Source organism: Cynara cardunculus, assembly GCF_001531365.2.
Source record: "Cynara cardunculus var. scolymus isolate 2C chromosome LG 10, CcrdV1, whole genome shotgun sequence".
NCBI lineage: Eukaryota > Viridiplantae > Streptophyta > Magnoliopsida > Asterales > Asteraceae > Cynara > Cynara cardunculus.
This window is the reverse complement of record NC_037537.1, coordinates 8149023-8159278: the sequence shown is the minus strand read 5'-3', so window position 1 is coordinate 8159278 and position 10256 is coordinate 8149023.

Below are 10256 nucleotides of genomic sequence, written 5' to 3'. Positions count from 1 at the left end.
ATCCCTGGTAGACTCAAACCATGTCCGGGGCCGGGGGCTGTTACTCAAACCTAGTTGGGGCAGGATCGGGAATCCCTGGTAGACTCGAACTAACGGATATTCTTTATAGGGTTTGACTGGGATTTGACCGAGGACGAGATGTTAATCCCCGTACCCTTTAAGGACCCAGGTCGGGGGACTGTTACTAAGAACCGGGGCCAAAGCCGGGGATTACAAAACCCTCCCCATCCCCACCTCATTGTCATGCCTAATATCAACCTTCAATGCCTTAAAATCATAGTTGGGCTAAATATTGTTTATAGGTCAAATAAGACTAGGTTAAATAGAATATTCAAAGCAAAGATCTACAAAGTTATAAAAGATTAAGATTTAGCATAAATAAAGATTAATATGTGATAATTGGTTCTTGGTTATCAACTGAGGTAATTAATACGTGATTATTTGTTATATGATTACGTGATGGCATGATAAATTGTTATATTTGACCATGCGAGTGTGTGAATTTTTATGCATGATGTATGCATAATGTGAAAATGCATGACTAAAAATATGTTAGTATGCATCAGTTTAATATGTATAAATGTTATATGCATGCATGGTGAATAAAATGAAGTATGGATGAATGCATGCATGAAGTTGAATGTATGCATGGAATGTATTCATGCATAAATGTGTATGCGGCTGTTTAGCCGCCATACTCTTTTTAGAAAGAGTATATAAGGAGTGAGAGGTTACCCTTTATTCTTTTTGGCCATTTTGAGATTTGAGAGAGAGTTGAGTAAGAAGCTGTCCGGATTATTTTTGATTGGGATCAAGAAGTAGATTCAAAGTTGGTTGCATTTGCTAAAATTCAAAGGTGAGTGGTTTAATATCTTTGAAAAGTATTTAATTTGTTATGAAAACTGAAATTACTCTACAACTGGATCTCTCGGACATGGCTCGAAATCGGACAGTGATGTCCAGATTATTTTGTAAATTGGAGAAGTGGTTGTCCAGATTAGTGGAAACCGGCCCTAGTGTTGATCAGACTATTGCATTGGTGTGATTTTAAGTATGTAAATCGGTCAAAGTATTTTAAAAGGAGAAGTAGAAATACGATCAAGGGCTATCCGGTTTAGTATAAATCGATCAAAGGCTGTTCGGATTAGATACAATCCGCTTGACATGTTGTCCAATTTATTCATAAATCGGACAAGGTTGAGCGGTATTATGTAATCCACTTGAATGAAGATTGAATTTGAAAAGTGTTAGAAAAATGTGGTATATGTAACCCGGACAAAGCTTGTTCGGGTTTGTTTTATTGTTGTCTGGATTTGTAAATCGGACACGTGGACAGTGTTGTCTGGATTATTACTCCAGCCAAAATTTGACCGGAGATGAAGTCCGGTCAAGTCAATATGTTGGTCAAATTTCTAAGTCGACCGGATTTGTATTTTGACTAACATTCTTTTGAGTATAAAAAAGAATGAGAAGATTTGATAAAGATGATTTTGAGCTGATGATGTTCCATTAGGACATTTATGACTACGGTCTGTTCTAATTGAAAATATTTTATAAAATGATTTGATGAGGAAATAAGGGTRGYATATCAAGGAGATGTGTACCATGAGATAAGGGTGGCATATCAAGGAGAGGTGTACCATGGGATAAGGGTGACTTGTTAAGGAGATGTGTACCTTTGGATATAATGGTGGCATTTGTATGTGTGATATGTAATATAACTCTTACTATTATATCCTTTAAGATTACCGTGATTTGGAATATTTATTTCTTTGTGATTTAGAGATTTAAAATCAGGGTTCTTATCAGAAATCGTAGTTTGAATGTTATTGAGAAGGGGATAACAGGTTTATTGCTTGAAACTTTGAATAAACCTTGTTTTAATTTAAAAGGTTTCAAAGTGACATTAAGATAAACATAGTTGATTCAAACCTATTTGGGTTTGGAGGTGTTATTTAAAAGCCGAGAGATCGGCTTTGGAATTGGAAATGTATTGGTATTATGTTTTACTTGTTCATATATTTGTTATATATATATATATATATATATATATATATATGAAAAGTTGTTTTAAATAAAGTTTTGGTGATTCTCACCCTGCAATAGCATAAAAAGGGAACTCACTAGACCTTTCGGTCTAACCCTCGTTTTGTGATTTTAAATATGTATTGCAGGAGGTGCAGATGGTAAGGGGAAGGGGAAAATGTGATATTTTCCTTTTTATACATATCTACTTGAAGATTTTTTTATGATGTGTATAGTTTTGATACAAGAAGGATGATTAGTACAAGAATTGTATTTTGAATTTTTGGACCATGTATTATGTAATGGTAGATTCTTATACTAAGGGACCTATATTGTATATAAACATGTATTTCTTGTGTATGAAGTATGTGTTACATGCAAAATGTAGTATGGGGTGTTACAAATAAAATAAAGGTAAACTCTTTTGCTAAGTTTTTAGTGAAAATATAGAAAACCAAGTAAAGTTCCAAAAGAAGGTGAAGACTTAAAAGTTGACTAATCCACTTGATTACTTGAATCTTGAAGGGGAGTAAATGCTTTGAAAACCTCAGTAATTCTTACTTTAATGTTTACCAAAAAAGTGAGAGAGAAGGTAGGTGGAGATGGAGATTTAGGAACAAATGCCTGGTGGTGAAGGCTTGCTGGAGCTGGTCGGTCCGTTAGATTAGTAAAGAAGAAAAAGATTTGAAGGAAAGTTGTGTAAAAATAAGGGGCATGGTTTGGACCTCTTTCCCCCACGTGACCAATCCAATAACTTTCCTCCCTTTTTCCTTTAATTCATTTCTTACAAATCACCAATGAATTACGCTACATTACCTTCTAATCCCACCACCAATGCCATCTCCACATTATAATATTGAAATCACTTCAAAAAAAACTTTAAGTATTTTAAATGAATAGAAATTAATTTTTTATTAAATAAATATGATTTTAAATTAAATATCAAAACCATCAAATATTTTAAGCTAAAATTCTGGTTTCTAAATCTTCAAAATAAAGAAAATGCAGGTGTTACAATCCTCGTAATCTTGGAATTGATTTCGTCCTCGAAATATTATATCAATTGAAAAAGATGAGGGTAGCACCTCCGCATGTCTTTTCCGGCTTCCCAAGTCACGTTTAGCCACAGTGATGTTTCCATTGCATCTTAACCATCACCATCTTTTTGTGACGGGGTTTTTTCGTTTGCCTCTCTAATATGACGTCTGGTTCCTCCATGCAACAATTATTTTCATCCACATGGATCTCAGATAGAGGGATAATACTCTCTCTTTCCACTGAACATTTTCGCAAGTAACACACGTGGAACGTATTGTGAACTCCTCCATCTCCGGTGGCAACTTCAACTTGTACGTTTGAAGTCCGACCCGACTCAAAATGGTAAATGGCTCAAGAAAACGGGGACTAAGTTTGCCAAGCTTTCTGAATCGAATAATGCCCTTCCATGGGATACCTTCCACATAACCCGGTCTCCTACTTGGAACTTGATCATTCTCCTGTTTTTATCGACATAACTCTTTTGTCGATCTTGAACCACTTTTAAACATTTACGAATTCCTTTCACCATATCCGTTGTCTCTTGTACAATCTTTGGTTCAGTAGTTTATTTTCTTCCGCTTCAAACCAACACATGGGAGTTCCACACTTTTTGGTCATATAATGCCTCAAACGGTGCCATTCCCATACTTAAGTGATGGCTATTATTGTAAGCGAATTCCACTAATGGGAGATGATAGTCCCGATTGCCACCAAAATTGGTAACACACGATCTCAACATGTCATGTAAATTCTGAATAGTCCTCTCATTTTGACCATCCGCTTAGGGATGGTAAGCCATATTCAACTTCACTCTCGTGCCTAATTCCTTTTGTAGCCCATTCCAAAAATTTGAAGTGAAACGGCTATCTCGATTGGACACAATGGACAATGGCACTGTATTCCTTGAGACTACTTCATCAATGTATAACGTTGCCAACTTATCCATTAGTAAAGTTTCTCCCATTGCCAAGAAGTACGCCCTCTTTGTCAATCGATCCACCACCACCCATATAGTGTCATAACCTCTGAACATTCTCAGCAAATTAGCTATAAAGTCCATAGTGATGTGTTCCCACTTTCATTCCTGAATTTTCAAAGATTGGATACTTCCATATGGTCTTTGATGCTCCGCTTTTGTTGATCTCAAATCTCTTAATCTATGGATAGATTTAAGAAATATGCAGCTGAAGAAATTAATCTATCCTGTTGGGTTATAAATAATGTATGAAAAACTTAGAAAAAATAATCAAGAATAATGGGAAGTTATCATAAACTTTCTTTATTACAAGAAGTTCAACTAGATTACAAAGCATATGAGATCTATTTATACTAGCAATCTAGCTAATGAGATAATAATCTATGATAAGATATCTATGAGAAAAACATGGAAATATATCTATACTATATTATAAAGCATTTTACATAAACTCTTAAAAACCATTTTTATGCATGAAGTACTGTTTATTGATGCATATTACTTAAAATTCAAGATTACAAGTAATTTTGCGTAAGTACAACTTATTAAAGCTCCATTTTTAAATTCATGTAACTAACTGCAGATAAACATATTCAAATACAGTATAAACATCCATTTTAAATATAAAAAATCTAAAATATAATTAAGATAATTATTGAATTCTAACAAAGTATTTAATTATTATCTTTATAAAAAATTATATTATTAAACCAAAAAAAAAATTACTTTGTTATTAAATCTAAATTAAATTATAAAAAATTGAATTAAATAAGTTACACAAAAAAACGAGAATCTATACTATATTATAAAGCATTGACAAAAACTCTTAAAAACCATTTTTTATGCATGAAGTACTGTTTATTGATACATATTACTTAAAATTCAAGATTACAAGTAATTTTGTGTAATCACAACTTACTAAAACTCTATTTTTAAATTCGTGTAACTAACTGCAAATAAACATAATCAAATACAGGATAAACATCCATTTTAAATATAGAAAATCTAAAATATAATTAAGATAATTATTGAGTTCTAACAAAATATTTAACTATTATCTTTATAAACAATTATATTATTAAATCNAGATAATTATTGAGTTCTAACAAAATATTTAACTATTATCTTTATAAACAATTATATTATTAAATCAAAAATAAATTACTTTGTTGTTAAATCTAAATTAAATTATAAAAAATTGAATTAAAGAAGTTACACCAAAAAAACAAGAACTATTAAATAGTTAATTTGATACTAATATCGATTTATTTTTTCAAATTTATATTTCATTCAAAAATAAAAACATTATCGCTTTCTCAAAACAACATAAATCGTATTATATCGATAGAGACAAAGAATAAAAATTAAACATTAAAATGAAGACTTATCTCGCTGCATTGTGCGAGTATCCTTCTAGTCTATCTAAATAAGATAATGAATATTTCTAACCGCCTAGAGTAACAAAATCCAAGTAGTGATGAATCATAACCTGCCATGTATTAAGTTGTACAACTGTTTCTAGGTGGCATGTCCAATCAACATCCTCCATGTGTCAGTTTGTTAGCCTTGAGTTGATCAAACAATGGTTGATGACTTGGATAGTTCTTCAGATGCTAAAAACCAGAGGGGTTATGGAAAGGCCATGTTCATCGACCAGATATGTTGATCCTCTCTTAGTCATTTGATGATGATCCTTTTTATCTTACTATTGGAACAAAAATGTTGTATTCAAGTTTCTATACTTAAAAGATTTTAATATGCTTAGTATTTGTTTAGTTGTTAGCTTCCTGTTTTAGTAAGATAGTTAATCGTTCCTTTTATAGGTGCTACTATAAATAGCAGCTAGAGTTAGTTTTGCTCGTTGGGTTGTGAGACATCACTTTGACAAATTCATACGTACATTGAGATTGTAATCAAGAACACTGTTCATCAAGATTATCAATACAAGATTGCCTACTGTTTTGAATATTCAATCTGTTCTTGATCTTTAATGTATGAATTATTGAAATAGACTTGAATCTGGGAATTTCAATTGGTATCAGAGCATAATCAAATTGACTTGATTGGATTTGAATTACTTCTTCTTGATCATTTTCTGAAAAAATTATGTATTCCGATATTTTTGTATCCGTTCTTGCAAGATTTTTCCAAATTTGTGTTATTTGATCCATTTATGATATATTGTAATATGTTAAAACTATTTTTGCATCATTTACGAACTATTATGTGCAAGAAAATTGCATCAATTTACAATTTTTAAGTGATTTTGAGCGATTTTTGAATTCTGGGTTTATGTGTTCATATTCATCAGATGACTAATCTTCATCGCCCGATAAGGATTGCTTCATCGATCATTGAATTTGTACTTAAAAGTGTTATTCATCATTCAAATGTGTTGTTGCTCAAGTTTTGATAAATTTGAGTTGTCCGATATCTTGATTTTGTTGCTCATCGGATAAGTGGTGTTCGATAACCCTTGGTTATCGCTCAAAGAGTCATCTGGAGACTGTATTCATCGCTTGACTCTTGTGATTGATCTTATTGCTCAATTTTGACTTGTTCGGATTCTAAGCTCATCAATCACTTTGTGTTTGGATACTTTATTATCCAATATCCTTCTCATCGGACACATCTCTATCCAATAAGCTCTCTCATCGAACACCTCTTTGTCCGGTGAAGTAAGATTCCTTTGTTGTCTGATAACATCTATCACTTGTCCGATATCAATTCTTCCTTTTCCGAGAACTCCTTTCATCGGTGAACTCTTGTCCGGTGAAGCTATTTTTTTCTAAGGAAAGTGGGGTACTTCATTTTCTTAAGTAATTTTTTTTTTCTTGGGGTGTTGCCCCTTGTCCCCGTGCTAAGTCGCGGAAGGGGGACATTGTTCTTGAAGATTTCAAATCCAGTCTTTGTCTATTTTCTGAAAAAGATCATTTTTCAAGTCTATTTTAAAGATGTCAAAAGATTCACAAATCTGAGATTCTCACTTCATTCTTTTCATTGACATGTCTGCTTTGTTTGGCAGATTAAGTAATCTTATTGTCTGATAACAGTTTGGTTTTGGGTGAATTTGTTTTAAAGTCTTGACCTGCAAAGATCATTTTTGATTAATCAAATTTTCTTTTGTAAAATTTTTCAATGGCTTTAAAAGTTGAGAGAGAGAATAAAGATTTAAAAGAAAGAATTTCTAAGCTGGAAAAGAAATATAAATTGGAACAAGACAAATATGGTAAAATGTTTTATGAAAATCATTCAAGTCTTATATGGGCTACAGATTTATAAAAAGAAAATGAAATGTTTCTTGAAGAAAAGAATTTCTTACAAGAACAAATTGATGAACTTATCTCTAGGGCTGTGTTTGGTACATGGGACGAGACACGACATGACGGGACAAAACTCACTGTCCAATGTTTGGCGCAACATGGGACAGAACAAGAATTCACTGTCCCATGTTTGGTGCGATATGGGACGAGGACAAGAACTGGGACAAGGTGGGACAACATGGGACAAAAAAGGCTTTTTCTTGTTCCACCAAAATAGGTGGAACACGATGGGACAAAAATGAGATAGAAACTAAAATATTACTAATCTACCCTAGTTTGATATATAACCTAAATATGGTATTTGTTTTAGTGGTCATCACCTCTAGTTTCGGCTGCCGCCACCACCATCGACGGCCACCACCACCGACACCTCCTCTTCCATTACAACAACATCCTCCACCGCCTCCACAACCACCATCCACCAAGTCCATCGCCACCTCTACCATAGTTGACCATCAACCACCACCATCCATTGCCACCACCACTACCGCCATTTGCCACCTCCAACTCCTCCTCTACTACAACAATCTTCTTCACCACCATCCATTGCCACCTTTACAACCACCATCGGCTACCGACCACCACCACCACTACCACTATTGGCCACCTCAAAATCCTCTTATACCGCAACAACCTCCTCCATGACCTCCACAACCAACGTTGGCTACCTCCAACTCCTCCTCTACTGCAACAACCTCCTCCACACCATCGGCCACCACCATTCATTGCCACCTCACCTCCACCATAACCACCAGCACAACTATATTCACTACATCAGCCACAACTACCTCCTCCACTGTTATCAAGCACCAGGACCACCACAATCCACCATCTTCATGTCCTCTATAACCACCGCCGTCCACCAACCACCACTGCCTCTACCTCCATAACCACCGCCCATTGCCACTTCTACCGTCGGCCACCACCACATCCACCTCCACCAAAACAACTCCACCGCCACCACTACTACCATCAATTATATCAATTGTTTCATTCAAATTTGGTACCATTATATATGTATGTATTCATTTATATGAAAATTGTTTACAAATATTTATAAATTAATTTCTTTAATTATTTACTTTATTTGTGTTAACTATAACTATTATATAATATTTAAAATCATCAAATAACTCTTGGAGGTAGCTTGTCTAGTTCTGTCTCGTCAAGTCCTAGTCGTACTAAAAACCAGACATACTCTTGTGTTGTCCAGTCTAGTCCTACCCTCTTGTCTTGTTCTGTCTTGTCATGTTCTGTCATGTTCAATCATGTCTGCATACCAAACGCTACCTAAAGGTTTTTCTTCTGACTTACAGAAAAGAAATGTGAAGCAGACAAAGGAAAACTATAAGCTGACTAGGAGACTATATGAAGCAGAGATAGAGCTGAATTCTGAAAGAAAGATTGTTGAGAAAGAAAAGAAAATAATAACTGAATTAGAAAATCAGTTAAAGAGTGAAAATTTGAATTCTAATAAAGATGTACGTGAAAAGGAAAAAGAAAGATTTACTGAATCTGAACTGAAGTTGACTACTGAAGTAAAATCGAAATTCTTGAAAAGAATAATTCAAAACTATCAGGAAAATTTTCTGAATTTGAACAGAAATATAATGCTGAAAAGAAAAATTTGATAGTAAGATCAAAAATCTAGAGCTAAACAAGGCAAAATTGTCAGAGAAGATTTTAGAGTTTGAACAAATTATCATCTTGGAAAGAGCTAAGTTTGATAATGAGAAGAAAGATTACTTGAAAGAATCGGAAAAGAAATGTCTGGAAATATCCAAGAGTATTGTTGCAAAGCAGGAAGCTTTAGAGGAAGAGAGAAAAGCTTTTGCATTGGAGAAGAAGAATACTGCTAAGAAGAATGCAACAATTGCCAAAGAACTTATTAAGAAAAAGAAATGGCTGGATATTGCTTCAGATAATGATAAAGGTAATTTTGAGGAAGAGAGGAAAGAAATAGAAAAGGAAAGAAAAGAATTCGAGAAGAAAAGAGTTGTGTTAGAAGGTAAGTTCTCTGAAAATTCAAAGAAATTGTCTGATTTAAAGATAGACCTTGTAACAGAGATAAATATGAGATCTGATTTTAAAAAGCAATATGATTTAGTTACTGAAGAGAGAGATCAGTTATTAAAAAAATAAAAGAATTTTCTGAATCAAATATTGAAAGCTTAATTGTTTATCATTCTAAGTGTAAAATCTGCTTGAATGATTGTTCTAGTGTTAAATCCAACAGTTGTTTAAATAGCCCTAAATCAACTGTTTCAAAGAACAAATCTCGTTATACAAATAAGTTTTACAAAGGTTATGTAATTGAATCAGATAATAAATTTTCAAAAGTGAAAAAGGTTTGGGTTAATAAAGTTGAATTTGTTAATTTCCATAAGTCTGTTGATATTAAAAAAATCTTTTGTTACTAAGACTGCTTTACCTTGCATTGTGAAGTCTACTAATGAGTTAATCAGTCTTAACAAAAGAAGGATTTGATGTTCAACATATTGAACAAACGATTTCATCCACAAGAAGAAAGCCAACTGATGGTACAGAAACAACTGGTATGGAAACAGCTGGAATGTTAATACTAGATTGTTAGACCCCATAATTCATAAAGGGTAAAAGTAATGAAAAACAATAAGTGATGAAGAACCAGAAAACCGATGAAGACATCAAGGCAGAATTGACTAAGTCTGGAGAACAACCAGAGGATCGATGAACAACCAGAGATGCGATGGAAAGAGCATCTTCATCGCCCCTCTGGTCAACAACACTTAGAGTTTTCTTCAGCAATTCAACCAGAGGCATACGATGAAGATATGAAGATAAGGTTGATTCATCATCCCATGAAAGACAACTGGAGGTGACAAGTCGACAGCTGGATTTCAAGTTTATCTTAA